Here is a 23,735-nt window from a genome sequence, read left to right as displayed (position 1 = left end):
GGCAGGATCACTCTATCCTCTGCACTATAGGGCAGGATCACTCTATCCTCTGCACTGTAGGGCAGGATCACTCTCTCCTCTGCACTATAGGGCAGGATCACTCTATCCTCTGCACTGTAGAGCAGGATCACTCTATCCTCTGCACTGTAGGGCAGGATCACTCTATCCTCTGCACTGTAGGGCAGGATCACTCTATCCTCTGCACTGTAGAGCAGGATCACTTTATCCTCTGCACTCTAGAGCAGAATCACTCTATCTTCTGCACTGTAGAGCAGGATCACTTTATCCTCTGCACTGTAGAGCAAGATCACTTTCTCCTCTGTGCTGTAGGGCAGGATCACTCTATCCTCTGCACTGTAGGGCAGGATCACTTTCTCCTCTGTGCTGTAGGGCAGGATCACTCTATCCTCTGCACTGTAGGGCAGGATCACTCTATCCTCTGCACTATAGGGCAGGATCACTCTATCCTCTGCACTGTAGGGCAGGATCACACTCTCCTCTGTGCTGTAGGGCAGGATCACTCTATCCTCTGCACTGTAGGGCAGGATCACTCTATCCTCTGCACTATAGGGCAGGATCAATCTATCCTCTGCACTGTAGGGCAGGATCACACTCTCCTCTGCACTGTAGGACAGGATCACACTCTCCTCTGCGCTGGAGGGCTTGCCCTTTCCTCTGCTGCATGCATCAATGTCTCTTTCTCCTGTTGCTGCCAGCACTGCATGTGCTTGGGAGGCTAGATCTGCTCACGCTGCACCAAGTCTGCTGGAAAAGGCCTTCAAAAAGTGAAAAAGAAACTAAGAGAAACATAAACAGAGAAAATGATCAAAAGTTAAAAAAAAATCAAAGAAAGCAGGCAGAAGCGGATAAGCTCTGGACCAGGAGCTTGTGTGATGTTACTCTGCTACCATCATCGATCAAAGGGACGTTCTTGGGTCTATGAGACATACATCAGGAAAGGTTAAAAATCATCCTCTATTACATTCAAATTAAAACAAAGTCCTCTGAATGCTGGAGATTTGAAATTAAAACAGCAAGTGTTGGAGAAACACAACATGTCTGGCACCATCTTGGAGAGAGAAAAACAAAATTAATTTTGATTTTAATTTAATTTATTTTTGGAAATAAGGGTGGCTGGAAAATGTTTTTTTTAAATGTTTTATCTTCATGACTCCCACACTGTGAGTTAAGGCCCTTGGGACAGCAAAAATGGAGTCTGTTCCAACTCAGCACTAAATTCAGTTGGCTCTTCTTTGTTTGGGCTTCTGATTTGTCTGATTGACATTGAAATAGCTGCACAAAGGCCAATATCCCATCACCACATCAACCCCTTATTTATTTGTGCAATGATTTGATTTTATGCTGTTGTTAAAGGTGCAAGTGGAACTGATGGTGAGTGCTCCCAGAGCAAAAAATACAGCAAGTGCTAATTGTAATGGAGGAGGGACGTGGTGTGGAAGCTTACAGTTTTTTGGCTAAGTCTAAGCTGCATTGAGATTTTGGTGCGTTTTGCACAGCAAGGCCTATTGAGTATTCTTACCAAATTTGCCATGTTAACTACCTACCCTACCTATGGAGTCCCTCATTTCTAACTTTGGTCCCATCTTACCATGTGCCCTTCTCACAGCAACTCAACGCTCAACGGGTATCAGCTGAAAGACAGGCATTTCTTGTGTCGATGTGCACTAGGGCAAGGACTGTTAGCCTGAACATTGATGGACTGAATCTGAAGCTAGCGCCATGATTCATCAGCAGGGACCTGGAGCTTGGGTTGATGACCTGTTGCACAGGGATGGCAGAGGAGACCGTGCCACCAGATCCTGGCAGACTGGTCCAAGTTCTGCCAATGCTATCTTCACAGGAAGGGGAAATAGCCTGTGGTGCCTCAAGACAATGACTTTCTCTGCTCTACCAGGGTAAGTGCTATTCTCTTGTCGTTGCTTCTTCACATTCATTTGTTCTCTGCTACTCCACCCACCCCCTATCATTCTCAATGTTGCCTGCAAAATCTTCCCTCACTTGTAGTCACTAATCTGCAAGGCCTCTGTGCTGCCTCCTCATTTCCTCAGAACACCTTGCCATCTCTCATCTATCTGAACCTGGACTAAAAGCCATTTCATTTCTCTCTTTCTGCAGAGCAGTGCTCATGATCTATATGGGCTTTAGTAAGGCGTGCAACAAGGATCCTCATGGTAGACTGGTTAGCAAGGTTAGATCATATGGAGTACAGGGAGAATTAGGCATTTGGATACAGAACTGGCTTGAAGGTAGAAAACAAAGGGTGGTGGTGGAGCGTTGCACTGGAGGCCTGTGACCAGTGATGTGTCACAAGGATCGGTGCTGTGTCCACTGCTTTTCATCATTTATATAAATGGTTTGGATGAGAACATAAGAGGTATAGTTATTAAGTTTGCAGATTACACCAAAATTGGATGTGTAGTGGACAGCGAAGAAGGTTACCACAGATTACAATGGGATCTTGATCAGATGGGCCAATGGGCTGAGGAGTAGCAGATGGAGGTTAATTCAGATAAATCTGATGTGCTGCATTTTGGAAAGGCAAATCACAGCAGGACTTATACACTTAATGGTAAGGTTCTGGGGAGTGTTGCAGAACAAAGAGACCTTGGAATGCTGGTTCATAGTTCCTTGAAAGTGGAGTTGCAGGTCGATAGGATAGCGAAGAAGGCATTTGGTATTCTTTACTGGTCAGAGCATTGAGTACAGGAGTTGGGAGGTCATGTTGTGGCTGTTCAGGACACCAGTTAGGCCACTTTTGGAATATTGTGTGTAATTCTGGTCTTCCTCCTATAGGAAGGATGTTGTGAAACTTAAAAGGGTTCAGAAAAGATTTACAAGGATGTTGTCAGGATTGGAGGGTTTGTGCTATAGGGAGAAGCTGAATAGGCTGGAGCTATTTTCCCTGGAGCTCCCAGGCTGAGGGGTGACCTCATAGGAGTTTATAAAATCATGAGGGGCATGGATAGAATAAGAAGACAAGGTCTTTTCCCTGGGATGGGAGAGTCCATAGGTTTAGTGTGAGAGGAAATAGATTTAAAAGGGACGTAAAGGGCAACCTTTTCATGCAGAGGATGGAGCGTGACTGGAATAAGATTACAGAGGAAGTGATGGAAGCTGCTACAATTACAACTTTTAAAAGGCATCTGGATGGGTATATGAATAGGAAGCGTTTACATGGTTATAGGCCAAATACTAGCAAATGGGACTTGATTTGGGGTGGCACAGTGGCTCAGTGGCTAGCACTGCTGCCTCACAGCACCAGGGACCTGGGTTCGATTCCAGCCTCAGGCGACTGTTTGTGTGGCGTTTGCACATTCTCCCTGTGACTGTATGAGTTTCCTCTAGGTGCTCTGGTTTCCTCCTACAGTCCAAAGATGTGCAGGTCAGGTGGATTGGCCATGCTAAATTGCCTATATTGTTAAGTGCAATAGTCAGAGAGAAATGCGTCTGGATGGGTTACTCTTTGGAGTGTCAGTGTGGACTTATTGGACCAAAGGGCCAGTTTCCACACTATAGGGGAATCTAATCTAATCAAAAAGAAAGATTAGAATATCTGGTCAGTGTGGACAAGTTGGTCTGAAAGGTCTGTTTTCATGCTGTACATTTTTATGACTCAATGACTCTAATAGACCTAGATGCTCCTGTAGCCAAGATGTATCTCACCAGACTTCTCGTCCAATTTTGCCATAAATCTTGCCAAAGCCCATGTCTCCTTGACCCGCTTAAAGTTTCATTGATCAATAAAGAATAGGTGAGTGTAAGGATTGCCCCAGCCTTCAGGTTACTTGCCATTTCCATGCACCATCTTGCTCTCATACTAAGATTTCTGTCCTCAGGTGGTCCAGTGTACCCCATCACAGCTGGAGGAATTTTCCCCTCACTTTCTGCCTAGACATTTTATAGTCTGCAGGACACAGCATTGAGTTCACCAACTTTAAACCACAAACTTTATCCCCCATTATGGTTAAACCACACAGTGTTTTGCATCCTGTTTGCATGAGATTGTTTCACCAGAGTTGACCTATTTCTCCCTCTGACCTATTCTGCATCGAATTCCAACTGTCTTTTGTTCCAAAGTTGTATCAGAGTCGAAATTTTAACTCTGTCTCTACAGGTGGTGCCAGATTTGACATTTTGCAGCATTGTCTGTTTTTATTTACTCAGCTGATCTCTGAGAAATTCTGGAAATTATAAGAACACTTCTTTAAAAACATTAACCAGTAGCTGTCATTCGGAACTATAAGCCCCCGTGGGTTTCTGTAGTGCACTCTTATCTTTCATGCCAGACATAAAATTGCACTAACATTCTCTGCTGTAATAAAGAATAAACTCTCATCAAATAAAGGTAATCTTTAGCCTTGTGAAAAAGTTACTATCTGTGCTGCTCTTTATCTGAGCTTTGTTCTTCAAGGATTTTGTTTTGTTTGTTTTTGTAAAGAAAGAGACACTTCATAATGCATTATGGAATCATAGAATCATTATGGTGTCAAAACTAGTCATTTGGCCCATCAGGTCCACACCAACCCTCCAAAGAGCAGGATACCTAGAACAACCCCCTACCCTATTCTTGTGACCCTGCATCTCCCATAGTTAATCCACCTCACCAATGCATTCCTGTACACTATGGAGCAATTTAGCATGGCCAACTCGCCTAAACTGCTCATATTCAGATTGTGAAAGCAAACTGGAACACCCGGAGGAAACCCACACAGACACAGGCATGGGGACGATGTGCAAATGTCACACAGACAGTTGCCCGAGGTGTGAACCAGGGTTCCTGATGCAGTGAGCCATTGTGTGCCCCTTAGGGCCTTCTTGCTGCGGCAAGTTGAACCTTCTTGGCTTGAACTTGGCTTGGCTTGTGATGGGGATTTTAGGAGATTACAGGGTGACCTGGACAAGTTAGGTGAGTGGGCAGATGCATGGCAAATGCAGTTTAATGTGGATAAATGTATGGTTATCCACTTTGGTGGCAAGAACAGGAAGGCAGATTACGACCTCAATGGAATCAATTTAGGTAAAGGGGCAGTACAGAGAGATCTGGGTGTTCTTGCACACCAGTCAATGAAAGCAAGCATGCAAGTACAGCAGGTAGTGAAGAAGGCTAACAGCATGCTGGCCTTCATAACAAGAGGAATTGAGTATAGAAGCAAAGAGGTGCTTCTGCAGCTGTACAGGGTCCTGGTGAGACCACACCTGGAGTACTGTGTGCAGTTCTGGTCTTCAAATTTGAGGAAAGACATTCTGGCTATTGAGGGAGTGCAGCGTAGGTTCACGAGATCAATTCCTGGAATGGCGGGATTACCTTACACTGAAAGACTGAAGCGACTGGGCTTGTATACCCTTGAGTTTAGAAGACTGAGAGGGGATCTGATTGAGACATATAAGATTATGAAAGGATTGGACACTCTGGCAGCAGGAAACATGTTTCCGCTGATGGGTGAGTGCCGAACCAGAGGACACAGCTTAAAAATACAGGGTAGACCATTTAGGACAGAGATGAGGAGAAACTTCTTCACCCAGAGAGTGGTGGCTGTGTGGAATGCTCTGCCCCAGAGGGCAGTGGAGGCCCAGTCTCTGGATTCATTTAAGAAAGAGTTGGATAGAGCTCTCAAAGATAGTGGAATCAAGGGTTATGGAGATAAGGCAGGAAGAGGATACTGATTAGGAATGATCAGCCATGATCATATTGAATGGCAGTACAGGCTCGAAGGGCTGAATGGCCTACTCCTGCACCTATTGTCTATTGTCATTGTCTATTGAACTTCTAAATTTTTGATGGGGGGAGACTTGGTGGAGGTGGAGGCCGTGTTATCTCTGCAGTGCCCAGAATGCAATCACCGTAGGACCATGAGGTTCAAATTCCAATTGCTTCCTTGTGAGGAGGAAGCACCTGGACTGGGAGCAAGGTTTCCCATAATGCCAACACCTTGTCTTCAGTCCCAGGGACCAGTAGGGGAAACCTTGAACTGAAGGTCTGTGTGCCTTTCCAGTAGCCTCTGAGGGTGCTGCATCTGGCATTCCATGAACACTGCCAAATTGTCCATGGAGGAAGACAGACCATCACAGGAGTCACTACATTGCTGCAAATGCTCCATCCTAGGCAGTTGGTCCCTGATTGCAGTCACTGCAGGGTCATCTCCTGCCTGGGCTTGAACAGGTGCCTGGTCTCCATTGTCCACTGCCAAATGCAGAGCTGTCACTGTGAGCAGCTCACTCGATTGTGAATCCACCCTGCCTAAGCCTACAGTGGCCACCAGGGTGAGCTGGTGGGGTGCAGGAGTCAGCCTTGTCAATGAGACCTCACAGACCATGGTACTGTTGTTTCCAAAAATCCAGGAGGTGGTTCTGCCATAAATGTCATAAGGAGGTCTGTGAAACCTGCGAGCCTGAAGGGAAACGAGGCATTGCAACCACTGGTTAGAAGTAATGTGCAATGATTAAGGCAAAAGTGAGGTTATTGTGAGCACAGCAGTGACATGCAGAGTCTCAGAATCACCGCAGGAGTGCTCTGGGTCTTCTCCTGTGAGAGATCGGATTCTCTTCTTGTGGGGCGGGAGGGGGTTGGTGAGGACTTGAATATCGGGCACACCCCCACCAAAATGGGCACTCTTTGTCCCATTATGGGCTGCACCTTGGTGGAGTGGAGAATGTCATTGACCCTATTGCAATGCTGTCCATTCCTCTGCACCTTGAAAAGGAGACTGAGCCATGGGGTAACCTCAGACCAGGCTGGCAGGGACTGCTGGTACAATCTTCTTTGCCAGTCCTTCAGGAAGAGGGCAAACCTCCTTTGCACCAACCCATGTCTGAGGAAGGCCAGGACCTGGTCAGGGAAACATGGTGCCATCTTTCCCTTCTGTACCATGTTCAAATTCTGCCAATGAGCAGGGCACCTTTGGAATGCCAGTGCTTTTAAATACAACGTGAGTGCGAAGCAGATATCTGATGTTGGCTAGTTGTTCAGGGCGCAATGGATCATACGATAGGGAACAAATTGGACAATGGAGACACCAGAGGGGCTGATAGGCTTTCTCACACACTCCAAATTCTCACTCTCACAAACCTCAGCCCACCACTCCCTCTGTAGGGGGGAGGGGCGGAGGGGTGGCGAGGGGGGTGTAGTGCAGTGGTAGTTTGGTGCACTGAATTCTACATTGCTGAAGCCAGGTGCCAACTCGTAGACACCTCCTCCTACCACCCCCTTGATCATGACCTCATCTCCCATCAGCAAACTATCATCTCCAGACCATCCACAACCTCATCACCTCAGAGGATCTTCCATCCATAGCCTCCAAACTCATAGTTTCCCAACCCCGCACCACCTGGTTCTACGTCTTACCCAAAATCCACAAACCTGATTGTCCTCGTTGACCTATTGTCTCCACCTGCTCGTGCCCCACCAAATGTCTTGACTACGTCCTGTCCAGAAACTCCCCAAATACATTTGGAACACCACCCATGCCCTCCACCCCCTCCATGATATTTGTTTCCCTGACCCCCAACGCCTCATCTTCACTATGGACATCCAGTCCCTGTACACATCCATCCGCCATGGAGAAGGACTCCAAGCCGTCCGTTTCTTCCTCTCCCACCAATTCAACCAGTATCCCTCCACCGACATACTCATTCAATTGGTTGAACTGGTCTTCACCGTCATCAACCTCTCCTTCGTATCCTCCCACTTCCTTCAGAACAAAAGGGTAGCCATGGGCACCCTCATAGGCCAAGCTATGCCTGCTTCTTCATAGGATCCATGGAACAGTCCATCTTCTGCAGTTACACCAGAACCATCTCTCACCTCTTCCTCTGCCACATCAATGACTATATCGGCACCACCTTGTGCTCCCATGAGGAGGTAGAACAGTTCATCAATTTCACTAACACCTTCCACCCTGACGTTTAAGTTCACCTGGACCATTTAGGACACCTCCCTTCCCATCCTAGGCCTCTCCGGCAACCGACTCAACATAAACATCTATTTCAAACCTATCAACTCCCACAGCTACCTGGATTACACCTGTTCCCACCTCCCTCCAATTCCCCCCGGTAAAAATGTGATCCCTTACTCTCAATTCCTCCGCCTCCGCTTCTGCCATATCTGGTCCCAGGACCAGCAATTCCATTCCAGGACATCCCAGATGGCCTCCTATTTCAAGGACCATAATTTCCCCTCTCACATGATCAACAAATGCCCTCCAGGGCATCTCTTCCAATTCCTGCACCTCTGCACTTGAAACTCACTTCCCCAACCGCAACAAGGACAGAACACCCAGTCCTCACCTTCCACTCCACCAATCTTTGGACACAACACATCATCCTCCACCATTTCTGCCAGCCACAATCAGACCCTACCACCAGAAATATATTTCCCTCCCCACCCCTATCTGCATTCTGCAGAGACCATTCCCTCTGTGACTCCCTCATTAGGTGCACACCTCCCACTCACCCACCATCCACTCCCGGCAGCTTTCCTTGCCTCCCCAAGAAGTGTAATACCTGTGCTCACACCTTCCCCCACACCTCCATCCAAGGCCCAAAAGGATCTTTTCACATCTGGCAGAGATTTTCCTACACATCCAAACACCTCATCTACTGTGTCTGTTGCTCTCGATGTGGTCTCCTCTATGTTGAGGAGACAGGATGCCAGCTCACGGAACATTTCAGGGAACACCTCTGGGACACATGCCTATGGCTGACTACTTCAACTTCCCCTCCCACTCCACCAAGAACATGCAAGTCCTGGGCATCCTTCACTGCCAAATCCAAGCCACTTAATGACTGGAGGAAGAGTCTCTTGGGATCCTTCAACCACACAGTATTTACATGGACTTCACTAGTTTCCAAATTTCCCCTCTATCCACCTCATCCCAGATCCAACCCTCCAACTTGGCACCATCCTCCTGAACTTTCTTACCTATCCATCTTCCTTCCCACCGATCCACTCCACCCTCCCCATTAACCTATCACAATCACCCCCCCACCTGCATCCACCTGTTGCCTTTCCAGCCACCTACTCCTAGCCCCACTCCCACCCTCCTATTTATCTCAGTCCCCTTCCCCATCCCCGCCACCAGCCCCCCACATTCCTGATGAAGGGCTTATGCCTAAAACATTGACTATCCTGCTCCTTGAATGCTGCCTGACCTGCTGTGCTTTTCCAGCGCCACACTTTTCAACTCTGAATCTCCAGCATCTGCAGCCCTCAGTTTCTCTCAATTAATGAGGTGAGTTTGATAAGCTACAGCAGGAGAAACCTCATGGAGGCCTCATGGAGAAAAACCCAGCGAAACAAAAAACTGAACACAACCCAGACATAGCCAAAAAATGGAAGGTTCAGCTCTAAATGTAGTGCGAATCAGTCAGATAGCCCAGGACCAAAGAAAATCTTAGTCATGAATTGTCGAGACATGAAAATAATACTTAACCTTTGCAGAAACTAACCTTAATTTGTTCTGTTTTGCAGGGAGGAACACTTTCATGCAGCAATTCTTTGATGTCTCTACATACTCCAGGAGATTTTCTGAAATGATTGTACCCCTACCAATTTCTTTGGTGTAAACAGGAATTCAGATGATTCAAAAAGGGACTGCATTGTAAGTTGTGTTTCAATCAATGCTAATCAATTAGAAAAATATGCTTATAGGCAGGAGATAAAACATTGCATTTTAATTTGGCAAAATAAGTGAAAGATGCATTATAAAAAAGTTCGATATTATTTACAGATTTGACATGTCTTCATTTTCTGAGTTGAGAAATTCTGTCAAAGTGTGAAATTTAATTCATTTGTGCAAACCAAAAGAGAGAAATATAATTTATAATTGTACTGTTTCATAATTGGAAGGGATGCTTCATTAAATTGATGAGATGTTTTGAGTCAAAATTGATATCTGGTCTTATTTGAGTGAAATACATGAGCTGTAGATGTCTTGAATCAACTCATCAGTTGAGAGCTGCTGCACTGCGGAGTTAGCTCATAATTCCTGGAATGGGGATGAGGCAGAAGTATGGATGGTTGGGGAGACTCTGGATGACTGGAGGAGGAATTACTATCCCAGCTGACCTGTAATGACCAACAGCATTCCCACAGGGTCAATAAAATAATACCATAAAGTAAAACAAAGAATTGCAGATGCTGGCGATCTGAACCCAAAATCAGCAGAGAAACTCAGACTCTTCATCTGTCGTCAGGCTAGAAATGCTAACTCTGCTTTCTTCCCACAGTTGCTGCAGACCTACTGAGTTTCTCCAGCAATTTTTGTGTCAATACAATACCTTTGTTCCTCCTGGCTCCGGAAGAAATTTCATTTCTAAAAACCTTTTGTCCTATTGCCTGTCTGACATTTAGCAGCTCCTTTAGGTTAGTGAGGGTTAGGTTGGACAGGATTGAGATTAGAGTGGTGCTGGAAAAGCACAGCAGGTGGGGCAGCATCTGAGGAGCAGGAAAATTGGTGTTTTGGGCAAAAGCCCTTCACCAGGAATCCATCAGTCCATCAGGAATGGACAGGATTGAATACAAGTTGGAACTGCATGGTGCAAGTTCCACCTGCTTGTGTCTGATGATTCATTTTAGTCCTTTTTCACATTATGACCCCAAATTGCACATCAAAGGTGCCTGGTGCCTCTTTCAGAAGAGTGCCTTGGTGCTTCAAATGCAGCTGTGCCCAAAATTTTGACTGGCACATTGATTGCAGGGCAGATTGGACATTTCAGACTCCTACACTTAATTTTACAGGCAAACAAATTAAATCTCTTCCACATGAAAGGATTCAAGATATTGTAAGTAGAGATTTAGTTCGAGGGAATTGAAGTTTTCTTTCTGGAACCCTGGCTTTAAATCCAGCTCAAGGGGTTGGTTAGGCAATCTATTACACGTCTATTATGAAGCACTGCCCATTAATCCAATGGCTATCTTTCATAGGCATTTATCTACATGCAAGAAGCTCAGCCAGCAGAACAAATCATTCAGGAAAATTCCATAGTATAAAGTAAAAAAAGATCCAGCCCATAAAATACGAGAAGCTCATGAATATGGAAAGTTATGAGGCTGTGAAATTCATTTCCAGTGTGACTGACTGGAACAGAAGCAATGGGCTGAATCTTCAGACTTTTTGGGAAAGTCATTTTCATTGTGTTTCGTGGAAGGCATCTCTCTGCAAGGCTCAGTGAGTTTTCTCGCACAATCATCCAAAGCTTGCCACATTAATGACCTAACATGCTACCATGATATCCTCTTCATCACATGCTGACCCAATTTTTCCACTCTGTACAGCTGGAATTACTTGCCACTGCTGGGGAAATTGTGGGAGACACACACATCGCTGGCACAGGAGTATTTTTTAAAAACTTGCTGCATATTTGGTCAAGCAGTGCTAGTCCACAGCTGCTCTGCATGGTTGCAGACTCCCACCCCAGTCAAGGGGAAATTGATGCCCAACTTTGCGGGCTGTGACCCGGAGGTCTTGGTGGATAGTGTAGTGAAGAGGAGGAATGTTGTCTACCCACAGGGTCAGCAGAGCAAGTGACAACACCAGACCTCCCAGCCTATCAGAGGGTAGTTCCTGTAGTCAATGCAGTCCCCATAGTCTGATGAAATGCTCAGCAATGCAGAAAGCAGGTTAATGACCTTCTCTCCTCTGCTGAGGTAAGTGCCATCACTTTCTCTCTGCGACCTCAAAGTTGCTCTGTTTCTGCTGCTATACCTACCTCCCAATAAAAATCTTGGTGTACCACTCTCACTAATACCTGAAACATCTTCCATCACATGGTCTCACACACCCCCAACTCCCCACTTGACTAACCCTGCCTGTCATCTGCACTGCTTCAGGAATCCTTGTCATCTAGTTTCTCTCCAGCAGGCGGGTGAAAAGGAACCTGCATACTAATCAGGAGAGATTTGATCATAATGAGGGCGATAATGAGTAATAATCCTTGTTAGTTGCCATCTCACATTTTTTTTAGCAAGAATCTCATCTCAATGTCCAGGAATTGGTTGGAAAGTGTGAATTGTCAGCTTCACTGTTGAGAAAGGCCTCACTTGACATCACTTCTGATTCTCCCAATTATTTACCACAACACATGTTCTTTGAAACCCGGAAAGCCTCCAGCCTGTGTTAATTTTTAAAAGTGGTTTTGCTTGATAGTTGAAAGAAAAGTGGTGAAGGCACAGGGAAGTATGTTGATAAAGAGTAATCGGAGTACTTACTTGCAGTGGGGGTAAACATGGACTCCTTGGGATGAATGGCCGTTCCCTGTTGTAATGTGTGTACGCACTGTGGATCCATCTTGAGTAGCTTTGTTGTCACCAATTATTCTTGCTGGTTTTAGTCAAGCTACTAATACAGTACACTCCAGTTGATCAGATTAGATTCTCTACAGTGTGGAAACAGGCCATTCAGCCCAACCAGTCCACACTGACCCTCTGAAGAGTAACCCACCCGGACCCATTTCCCTCTAACTAATTCACCTAACACCATGGGCAATTTACCATGGCCAGTTCAATTGACTTGCACATCTTTGGGCTGTGGGAGGAAACTGGAGCACCTGGAGGAAACCCGAGCAGACAGTCACTCAAGGCTGGAATCAAACCTGGGACCCTGGTGCTGTGAGGCAGCAGTGCTAACCACTGAGCCACTGTACCGCCCAGCTGATGTTATTTGTGAATAGGTCTGTTGTAAAGTGAAAGGCAGCTAAATGTATCCTGACTAATCTCGATCAGTTGCAGTAACCCCTTTTAACTCAAGCACATTATGGAGCAAGAGTGAGAGGAAGATTTAATACAACTTTATTGAATATTTTATCATGGAAAAACAATATTTAATAGACTCCACTATTGTACTTTAATTAAACTCTATCAAATTCTATTAATCTCTTCACAGGGCACTTTAGTAAATAGTCTTAAATCTACAATATAGTTATCTACTTCTGGCGCATACTTCTGAGGACTTACTAAACCTTGTCTACAGGTCCCTACCATCTCAGCTGGAGATGCTGAGCAGCTCAGTGGCCAGTCGAAGGCCGCTGAAGAAGTGCAAAAGCAGAGCTAGCTGGGGCTCCAGGTTGCTCCTCTTATTCCCCTCTTCACACCAACCATGAAGATTCTGTGGCCGTGTCCAATAGTAGCATTTGTCAGAGGCAGGAAGACTGGAAGACCGTAAGATATAGGAGCAGAATTAGACCGTTCAGCTCATTGAGTCTGCTCCACCATTCGATTATGGGGAATATGTTTCTCAACCCTATTCTCCTGCTTTCTTCCTATAACCCTGGATCCTCTTACTAACCAGGAATCTATTTCTGTCTTAAAGACACTCAATGATTTGGCATCCACAGCTTTCAGTGTCAATGAGTTCCACAGATTAACCATCCTCTAACTGTAGAAATTCCTCCTCATCCCAGTTCTAAAGGTTTGCCCCTTCAATCTGATGCTGTGCTCTTGGGTCCTAGTCTCTCCTACTAATGGAAACATTTTGTCCCCGTCCACTCCATCCAGGCCTCTCAGTATTCTATAAGTTTCAGCAGATCCTCCTTCAGCTCTCTAACCTACATGAAGTTCAGACCCAGAGTCCTCAACTGCTCTCACAAATCAAGCCTTTTGTTCCTGGGATCATTCTTGTAAACCTGCTCTCAACCCTCTCCAACACTAGCACATCTTTCCACAGATATGAACCCAAAACTGCTCTTAATATTCCAAGTACAGAGTCTTATGAAGCTTCAGCAGTACATCCCTGCTCTTGTAAACTAAGCTGTTGAAATGAATGTTAACATTGCTTTTGCCTTTCTAACTGCTAAATGAACCTACATGTTATCCTTAAAAAATCCTGAACTGGGACTCTTAGATTTCTCTGTGCTTCAGATTTCCAAAACCTGTCCCCATTTGGAAATACACTTCCATTCTTCCTACCAAAATGCATTACCTCACACTTTCCTACATTGTATTCCATTTGCCACTTCTTTTCCCACTGTCCTCACCTTTCCAAGTCCTTCTGCAGCCTCCCTGCTTCCTCAATCTGTCTTTGTGTTATTTACAAACTTAGCAACAATATCCTCAGTTCCTTCATCCAGATCATTAATAAAGATCCAACTACCTTCTATATTTGGAGGGTGCAGAACATAATCTGAAACCTTCAGCTGTCTACTGCTGTCCTTGTCACACTATGCCTCTGGCCTCCTACCGGAGTGGGATACCACCAAGTCTGCATAGCATTCTTCTATCAAAGTAGGTTCACTGGAGGTGGAAACAGTTGTTCTTTCTGAAACAATGTGGCCATTAGCCCCTGGCCTGGCCATTCCCGGCCTGTCTGGTTTTGATGGGAAGTTGATTGTCCTAGGTCTGGCTATATGAATATTATCTGTTCTGGCTCTGCTAGGTTTAAACTTGCATTTTTAATCATGTTCATGAAAAGATGAAAATATTTCTTTAACAGTCCTGGAGGTCATGGGTCACCTGATCCCAGCATGAACTGTACCTTAAATAAAACAAAGAACTACGGATGCTGCAGATCTTAAACAATAATTAGAAATTGCTGGAGAAACTCAGCAGGTCTGGTGGCTTGTGTGGGAAGAAAGCAGACTTAAAATTTTGAGTCCATTGACTCTTCACCGGGACTGTGTTGTTTCATGAAGTGTGGCTTGATAGATTGTATTTCCTTTTTATTTAACAAGGCGGTCTTTGATAGACTCAAAAGCACACAATGTTGTGGATCTAGTTTTAACAATAAAATAGAAGTTAATTATACAAAAGTAAAGTAGATAATATAAAATTTAAAAAAAAACCAGAAATATAGAAAATAGAAGCAGGAGAAGGTTAATCTGCCCTTGGAACCTGGTCAACATTTAATATGATCATGGCTGATCATCTAACTTTGTATCCTGTTCCTGCTTTGTCCCCTAACACCCTTTGATCTCATTAGCTGTAACAACATATCTAACTTCTTCTTGAAGACATTAACTATTTTAGTCTCAACTGCTTCCTGCAGCAAAGACTTGCACAGGCTCAATTCTCTCTGGGTGAAGAAATTTCTCCTCATCCAAGTCCCAAATGGCCTACCCACATCAATAAAGTGTGACTCCTAGTTCTGGACTCCCCAGTCATCCAAAACATCCTTCCAATGTTTATACTGTCTAGTCCTGCTAGAATTTTATAGATTTCTATGTGATTTCCACCTCTTTTTCTTCTAAATATAGTCCTGATCAGTCACTTTTTGTACATTAGTCCTGCCATCCCAAGTATCAGTCTAGTGAACCTTTGTTTCACACTATCCATAGCCAGAACATCCTTCTTCAGGTAAGGAGACCAAAGCTGCAAACAGTACTCCAGGTGTGGTCTTAGCAAGCCCCTGCTCCTGAGCTCGAATCCTGTCACTATGAAGGCTAACATATTATTAACCTTCTCCATTGCCTGCTGCATCTGCATGCTTACTCTCAGCGGTTAGTGTACAAGGACATCCAGGTCTTATTCACCTCACCTTTCCCAATCTGTTGCCATTCAGATAATAATTCACCTTCCTGTTGCTGCTACCAAAGTGAATAACCTCACATTTATCCAGATTATACTTCATCTGCCACGTGTTTGCCCACTCACTTAACTTGGAGAAAGTGAGGACTGCAGATGCTGGAGACCAAAGTTGAAAAATGTGGTGCTGGAAAAACACAGCAGGCCAGGCAGCATCCAAGGAGCAGGAGAATCGACGTTTCGGGCATAACTTGTCCAAATCACACTGAAACATCTCTGCATCTTTCTCACACTTCACCATCCCGCCCACCTTTCTGCTATAATAATAGATTAGATTAGATTAGATTATTTTTCTGTCACCTTGATAGATTTGACTGAATTGCTGCTTTCAATTCTGGATTTTGACAGTCTCAAAGTCTTTGAATAGTCATACAACAGAAATTAGAGTTTCTCAGATTCAAATAACCCCTTCAAATTTCTAACTAAATATTACTGGTCTGGAACTTTCCAAGTAAAACCTTTACACTAATGTAATCAATTTCTGAGTTTTTCCGAATTAACTGCTTGCTTCAGACGAGTTGTTTCATGCATTCAACATTAACCACAATATCTGTGAATTGGAACCAAATAGTCTTTAAGCTATGGGTGTTGCCCTGAATAAAAAACAAGGCTCTGAATTGTCCCAACCAGTATGATTGTGTGGAGTCAGAGAGTGCTACTGATTCCCCTAGCCTGAGCAGAACCATGCAGGGGAAGAATGCGTTAGAGGCAACTAGAGCAACCAGGGTAGGTGCTTGACACACTCTTTGGGTTTTTTTTTGAAGTGGTTGCAATAGTACATTGTCTACGGTACTGTATATCGCACCACAGTGCCTAAAATGAATTCCTCTTTGTTGATCGGAGAACAAAACTGGCTGAACAGAGAACAAAAAGGAACTGTTGCGAATCCTAATGGACAGTTTCACAACAGTGATGCCCAGCTGTGCTCCAGGGGCGAAAACCTAATTGGAGATGCAACAGAACAAAGTAGGGATGGGTTGGGAGAATGAATTGCCCCCAGCCACCTGGGGAAGTGGGTGGGGGGATGTGGAGGTGGAGGTGCAATGGGTTTACAATGCAGTGGCAAGATAGGCAACCAGGGCTCACAGAGATTAAGGGATAGAAGTCCTCATGCAGAGGGTGATGGCCCTGAAATGTGAAATATGATTTCTCTTTTCAGATCAGAGGGCAGCATCTAGGTAAGCAGAGAGTAAATAACTTTTCTTTCATGCTCTGTTTCAGAAGATTTATATCTGTTCTTCAAAATACTAAATCTCTCTCATTGGGTCAAGAACGGTCTACCAAGTGAGGTTGAGTTAACTCCACAGAGCCCGATATCCTGTCACCCTTTATTTACACATGGACACTGGTTCAGCTCCCTCAGAGGCAGCTTTCAGAGTGAACAGAACCTCTAACATTCCTGTTGATATCTGACAGCCAGGGCTCCCTGATTGGTTCAGATTAATAGCCCCAATCAGAGAACTCACATTCTATGAGGTCCACCTGGCTGATCTCGTTATAATCACAACAGGGATCTCTTCAACTTAGTCAACAGTGTTGTTGAAATTTTTGTTTTTATGCATGATTTCATATTTTAAAAAATGGATTGTTTGTGAATCCTTTTTTCTGTTTCATCTTCAAAGTATTTCATTTTCTCTATACCATTGCTTTGTTTCTTGCTGACTGATACCTATACTATTAAAAAAGACTTCTACCCTGCCTTTCATTCAGAAACTATTTTCTGAAACATAATTTAAAAGAACTTAAGTTCACTTTCAAATGAAAATGTAAACATTTTTGACCCACAAGCTCCTATCTAATAAGTGTCTAACTCTTGGTATTAAATAGAAATTAATCTTTAATTCAAGATCTTTAATTCACTATTTTTCTTGGTCATGACAAACCTTGTGGAAGGATGGATATTTTGCTAGTGGCACATTCTGATAAAGTGACTGGCAGGTCTCAGCTTATGTTGCTTATAATGAATTACAGGGATCCAGCCCTGGAGCAGGTAGGTGGGACTAGTTAAGTTTGGGATTATGTTCGGCATGGGCTGGTTGGACCGAAGTGTCTGTTTCCATGCTGTGTGACTCTATGACTCTGTAATTGCCATAGGCCAACCAAGTTTATGAGACCATAACCATCCAGATGACTGGGGGTGAGTAAGAACCTTGTGGCACCATCAAATGGCCCATGTATGTACACTCTGTACTTTCATTGTTGGGATGGCAATTCTGTCATTGCTAGAAAAGCACAGCAGTTCAGGCAGCATCCTGAAGGGCTTTTGCTCGAAACGTCGATTTTCCTGCTCCTCGGATGCTGCCTGAACTGGTGTGCTTTTCCAGCACCACTCTAATCTAGAATCTGGTTTCCAGCATCTGCAATCATTGTTTTTACCTAATTCTGTCATTGCACCAAATGTAGCTGGTAAAGCATCTCAACAATGATATAGGGTGAGATGTTGAAGATAGGATTGCTTCAGTGATCCCCTAAAGCATCTCATCTGTATCTATGTAGTTTTCATGTCCATACCTTACTCTGCGTTATTTCCAGACTTCTTTTCTTCAACAGGTGCAACTGCAGGGTGGTCTACAGATCTTAGAACACCAAAGGAAAGTGTTCTTGGCTCCACTACAAATCCGACATTTGTTAAGACCCTGGGTGCTGCTGTGTACGGCTCAGGTATAATGTGACAAAACATTCTGTAACAGAATGTGTGCCTGCTCCACCAACACAGCCAATCACCCTGACCCCAGACCGAGTTGAAGAACAGCAATCTCGTCATGTTAAAAGACTCTATATGTAGGTTCTTGCTGTGAGAAACTGTCACCCATGTTCTGATGGGCTCCTCCACAAAACACATTCAGCTATTCACAGCAGGAACTCCTTAATGTACATCACCAGTGCAACCTCAAAGAAAAACTGACTTGACCAATGACCATGAACAATTTCTTATCTGTTATCTGAACAAGGGAGAGAGCTTCTGCACCCCAATTAGCATTAAATTATTGCAGCAATAACCTAAACCTAAAACTATATCTACACTGATTCATGATTTGTAGATGCCGGTGTTGGACTGGGGTGTACAAAGTTAAAAATCACACAACACCAGGTTATAGTCCAACAGGTTTAATTGGAAGCACACTAGCTTTCGGAGCGTCGCTCCTTCATCAGGTGATAGTGGAGGGCTCGATCGTAACACAGAATTTATAGCAAAAATTTGCAGTGTGATGTAACTGAAATTATACATTGAAGAATTGATTGTCTGTTAAGCCTTTCATCTGTTAGAATACAGTGATAGTTTCACTTCTTTCATGTGTAAATCACAAAACCCTTTTTTTTAAAGTTGCATTCTCGGGTTAGCTGTTAACAATGGTGATAGCTAGACAATATGTTGAAGGTGTTAGCCCCCTGTGTTCTCTGTCTATGACCTGATGTTTGGATTGTTTCCAATCTAAAAAGTGAATTAACAGAGTTTTACATAAATTCATGCAGTTTTTGAGCTCGGAGTTCGACATGAATCTATGTGATTTTTGAGCAAAGTGCAATGTAACTCTGAAAGTACCAAAAAAATTCACCACACACAATATATTTGTGTGCATGTGGGTCTTTGTCTGTCTGTGTGTGTGTCTGTCTGGGGTGGGGGTTGTGAGTGTGAGAAAGTGTGTGTGTGCGTGTGTGTATGCGTGTGCGTGTAGTGAGTGCAGAGTGTCTTAAGTCTGTGAGGGGGTGCATGTGTGGGAGTCTGTGTGTTTATAAGGGTGTGTGTGGGTGTCTGTGTGCGCGTCTGTGTCTGTGTGCATGTGAGAGTGTGTGTGTGTGTAGGAATATCTGTGTGTGTGTGTGTGTGTAGTGCAATGGTGATCACCTGTAATGTGACATGAACCCAAGGTCCCGGTTGAGGCCCTCCCTATGGGTACCGAACTTAGCTATCAGCCTCTGCTCGGCCACTTTCCTCTGCTGCCTGTCCCGAAGTCCACCTTGGAGGATGGTCACCCGAAGGTCCGAGGCTGAATGTCCTGGACCACTGAAGTGTTCCCCAACTGGGAGGGAACCCTCCTGTCTGTTGATTGTTGTGCGGTGCCCATTCATCCGTTGTCGTAGCCTTTGCTCAGTTTCCCCAATGTACCATGCCTCTGGGCATCCCTGCCTGCAACGTATAAGATAGACAATGTTGGCTGAGTCACATGAGTACCTGCCATGTACACGCTGAGAGGTGTTCCCACGCGTAATAGTGGTATCTATGTCCACAATCTGACACATTTTGCAGCGTCCACCGTGACAGGGTTGTATGGAGTTGTCCTGAGAGCCGGGCAGTTTGCTACGAACAATGATCTGTTTGAGGTTTGGTGGTTGTTTAAAGGCAAGTAGTGGAGGTGTGGGGAAGGTCTTGGTGAGGTGCTCATCTTCATTGATAATGTGTTGCAGGTCACGAAGAACATGGCGTAATTTTTCAGCCCCTGGGAAGTACTGAACAACGAAGGGTACCCTGTCAATTGCAGCCTGTGTCTGTCTCCTGTGGAAGTCATTACACTGATTCAAATTGAGAGGATCAAACAATCAAATGATTATTACTAGACAGTTTCCAAACTCAGATTTTTTTAAAAGTGGCATGCTCTGCAAAAGCCACCAAAAGATAAATAAATATTTATGTTATATTCACTCTGAGAAAATGTTCATTGTTCTTCTGTTCCTTTGTTGATTTATATGTTTTCACTTTTTGTGAAGGCAGAATACTTGGGAAGACTTATTGATTGTGCAAAGCTGACTAGCAGAGTTAATCAATAAATAACAAGACTGCACTGATCCCTCAAAGCCAAAAGTCAAAATGATATATTTATTAAGTAGCAAGCTATATTTGCAAATATAAAGTCAAAAATAAGAATTGCTGAGGTAAAAATAATAAATTCTATTTGACTTAGCCTGAGAACTGAAACAGAGTTTCAGAAATGTGCTACGATTGGTTTTTCCTATTTGATAAGGAAGCATCAAGCTGTTTGGTAGTACAGAACTTGAGGACAGCTGAAAACAGAACCCTCACTAGTGCTTGGGGCAGCTGACGTCAAGGCACAGGAGGGAAAGACCACTGTCTGAGTTAAATGAGGTCCGTTCAGTTATCGGACACTCCTGCTGCCTTACACACATCTAAATATAGTCCGGTTCAAGAGATGTCATTGTTTGGTTTGGATAGAGTCAAACTCCAATGTTTGTTCATTTCCTTGATATTGAAGTGCGTTTGTGACTACGTATACATAAAAGATTGTTTTTATGAATAAAGTATATTTTTGAAATAAAAGAAAACACTCAAGAATGCATCTCTTGGTTAAAATCAAGTCGTATTAGCACAGATTTCTATAACCAGCGATGGTTCAAAGAAATTCAGACACACCATTTTAAACAAGAGCCTGAAGCAGCTGTGCTGCAATCAGAGATAATACCAATTGAATCACAGTGAGATAGGAAGCTCAATGCCAGGATATAATGCCAATCATATCGTGCCAGCTCTTGTAAGAGCATGCCAAACAGAGAAAGCAAATGAAAGATGCAATTCTAATGGAGTAATATCAATGACAGAAGGCTAACACAAAAAGCCAGTGAGAGAATAGTGTTAACAATAGGGTAGTGACAATGAAAAATGATGAATGACTGAAAACCAAATGGACAAATCCTGTGCTGGTGTCAATGAAAATAATCTCATTAGGAAATGGAAAGTCTGTGCATGAGGAGGAGAGAGAGAGGGAGTAGGGAGCAGATACACGACTAATGATAATGCAAATGTGGTAAGTCAATGAGAGCACCAGTGGGAAATGCCAATGATAATGAGATAATGCTAATCAAAGAAAGCTAATCAAAAAAGGGGAGTATATCGAAATAATGGAAATGAGAGAACAACAATGGGAGAATACCAGTGGGAAGTATCATCCTGTGTCTGCCTGAGTGTTTTTCAAAAGCATATACTGTGGCTTTCAAAGTAGCAACTCAATCACATCAAAAGTTTAATATTATTTTATGAGACAAGCTGCTCGTTACCATTTTTATCTTCAAGAAATAGATCTATCTTTTAAACAGTCCAAACAAATGTTTTTCAAGAGAGTCATAAAATTATGTGAAGAAATTGAAAAAGAAAATATGAATGATGTTTCTCTGCCGCTAGGGAGGACGGTAATGGAAAATGGGGGAGAATTTGAGTGCTAAAGATATTCTTATTGCGAGTTCATTTTCTCTGCCACCATCAGGATAGCAAGCTGCTATGTGTCCCTCGTTTGCTGGGAACAAAGGTATCTTGGAACATGAAGGGTCTGTCGGGACTCTCCCTCCAGTTAAGTCCCATTGCTTCTCAGATAAGGCCCAGATACTTGGTCGTTTAGTTCAGTTTTGTGGATTTTCTACACCTTTGAACTTCCTCACCGCCTCCTTCAGCAGTGCCAGATGTCCTTCTTTTTCAATTTCTTGTAATTTTAGGACTCTCTTGAAAAACATTTTTTTTGACTATTTAAACCATGGATTTAATTTTGGAAGATAAACATTACTGAACAGCTTGTCGCCTAAGATAATATTAAACATTTGACAAGCTGCTTTCCCAGTTGTACTGCATGATTATGAAAGCTCTCAGGCAGACTTGGGACAACAGCTTAGGCTGTGAGTCGAAGAGTGTGGTGTTGGAAAAGCACAGTCGGTCAGGCAGCATCCGAGGAGCAGGAGAGTTGACGTTTCGAGCATAAGCTCTTCATCAGCAATGAGGGGGTGCCCAAGGCTGGGGGGGGGGGGGGGGGGGTGGGGGGTGCAGCGGGAAGGCAGCTGGGAAAGCAATAGATAGATGAGGATGGGGGACCCCCTCCCATTTATCTCTCAGCCCCCTTGGGCCCCCCTCTGTCTGATGAAGAGCTTATGCTCGAAACATTTACTCTCCTGCTCCTCGGATGCCGCCTGACCAGTTGTGCTTTTCTAGTACCATACTTTTTGACTCTGATTCCAGCATCTGCAGTTCTCACTTTCTTCGAGCTTAGGCTGTCACCCTGTCCTATATGGTTCTGGGAAGTACATAGTTCCTATTAGTCTGCTTGACCACAGAGTCAAAAAGTGTAGTGTTGGAAAAGCACAGCAGGTCAGGCAGCATCTGAGGAGCAGGAGAACCGACATTGGAAGTGCAGTCACAATGGTCACATAGAAAATGCAGCAACCAATTTGTACACAGCCAGCTCTGTATACAGGGGTAAACAACAACAGGACAATGACACATAATCTATTTTTGTGATGTCTCAAGATAAACCTTTGGTGGGAATACTGGGGATAACTCTGCTCTTCCTTGTGTCACAAAACTGTTTTTTTTCTAAAAGCTGTTCCTTTTCTGAAGGATACTGTGTCCTTGTTTTTTTTATCAGAGGGGTCGTAAAACAGCCCCAGGGTTAGAGCTGACTGGTTTAGTACAGAGATGAAAAGGGTAGTGGGAGGCCTTTTTGTACATAGGTAAACAGATGAGACTTTAGGCCAAAGTTTTTATGTTTTAGAAGTAACTTGTATAATGAAAGGGGAGTGGTCAGTTCTAAAAGGTGAAGTCTTATGTTAGTCAGTTCAGTTCAGCAGTGAGCTGTGTGGAAACAGGATGCTTCACTCTCTCTCCTTCTGCCCTTCTAACTTTGACCTGCCAGCCTCTGTTTAATTTTTACTGTGTTTAAGGGGTTTGTTTATAGGGACGGTTGTGCATATTTGGAACAGCATAATTAAGTCCGGTTTGGATAGACTGAGTTCTGTGGATATTCTATATTCTGCTGTTTGTGAATAAATTTTTGTCTGTTTTAAAAACTGGTAGTCAACCTAGCTAAGTTACTCTGGGTAATTTTCACTGTACACCTACCGATACGACTAGCAAAGTTATGGTCTGGGCTGCCTGCTTAAGAACATTTTGAGTGGTCTGGCCTAGTCCATAACAGGTTGGGGGCTCTTTGGAGGTTTTAATCAGTGAGTGTAGGTGCTAGTATCCTTATTTCCGGTGTTGGTTTGGTTGGGTAGACAAAGCTTGAGATAGTAATGATTCTTTCAGTCGCCAAGCGTTTTCTGGAGGTGGATGAGGTGAACTTAGTAGTTTTACAGAAGGTGAGTAAGACTAAGCTGCAGGAATTAGCAGACACGCTGGGTTGAAGCTACCTCATAATGTGAGGAAAGAAGAGATAATTACAGCAGTAACTCAGCATTTAAACTTGCTCAAAAATCCATCAGAATTTGT

This window comes from Chiloscyllium plagiosum, unplaced genomic scaffold (assembly GCF_037043375.1).
Source record: "Chiloscyllium plagiosum isolate Xiang-an unplaced genomic scaffold, Cpla_swu_hap1 HiC_scaffold_16, whole genome shotgun sequence".
NCBI lineage: Eukaryota > Metazoa > Chordata > Chondrichthyes > Orectolobiformes > Hemiscylliidae > Chiloscyllium > Chiloscyllium plagiosum.
The sequence above is the reverse complement of the archived record's forward strand: the minus strand, read 5'-3'. Positions refer to the sequence as shown.